This window comes from Morone saxatilis, unplaced genomic scaffold, assembly GCF_004916995.1.
Source record: "Morone saxatilis isolate NCDOM2014 unplaced genomic scaffold, NCSU_SB_2.0 Contig14, whole genome shotgun sequence".
NCBI lineage: Eukaryota > Metazoa > Chordata > Actinopteri > Moronidae > Morone > Morone saxatilis.
The window spans coordinates 9987785-9988515 of record NW_023339696.1 but is presented as its reverse complement, the minus strand read 5'-3'; positions in this window follow the sequence as shown (position 1 = coordinate 9988515).

Genomic DNA, 731 nt, shown 5'->3' with positions numbered 1-731 from the left:
CACACACACACACACACAAGTTGGGCGTTCCTGTCTTTGTACAAACTGCTTTTCCATTCAGTCCTTCTATCATTTCCTATTGGCGGTGGCACTGTGTGAGTGTGTGTTTACCCAGGGCTTGACAGTTTTTTAAAGGCAGTGGAGTATGGATTTTCAGCCCTATAGAAACTTATGTTTGTTCTGTGCCTAATGGAAAGATTACAAGGAGACTGAGAGGGCTAAAAAGAATGAGATAGTGTGTGTGTGTGTGTGGATGAACTGTAGTCACGCAATGATAATATTGTGTGGCGTCTGCACAGAGCAGACAGTGTTTGCCCCCTTCTCCTCTGCGGAACAATCAGCACACTGTGTGTGATGTGCAGGGCCGCAGCAGTCATAATGGCAATTATGTCTTCTCCTGGACAGATTGGCAGCTTTTTTTTTTATGGTGAGAACCAAAGAGCCAGACAGGGAGGGAGAAAGAAGAAGGAAAAGACAAGAGGGATAGCTGACCTGCTGCACAGCTGCAGGGTGGGGTGATCCTGTGAAAAAAAAGTGGATAGATTTGTCCACATTTGCATATTTATATTAAAATCCTGTTTTTTCCTGGGTCACTTTTATTGTTTCTCACTAAAGTCTGTCTGAACTGTGTCCTCATGAAGCCCAGCCACTATATTCCAGAGAAGTGCTGATAAACATGTTGGGTTTTGCCTCTCACGCAGCCGACTCTACCTTATTGTTGAAGGGCTGCA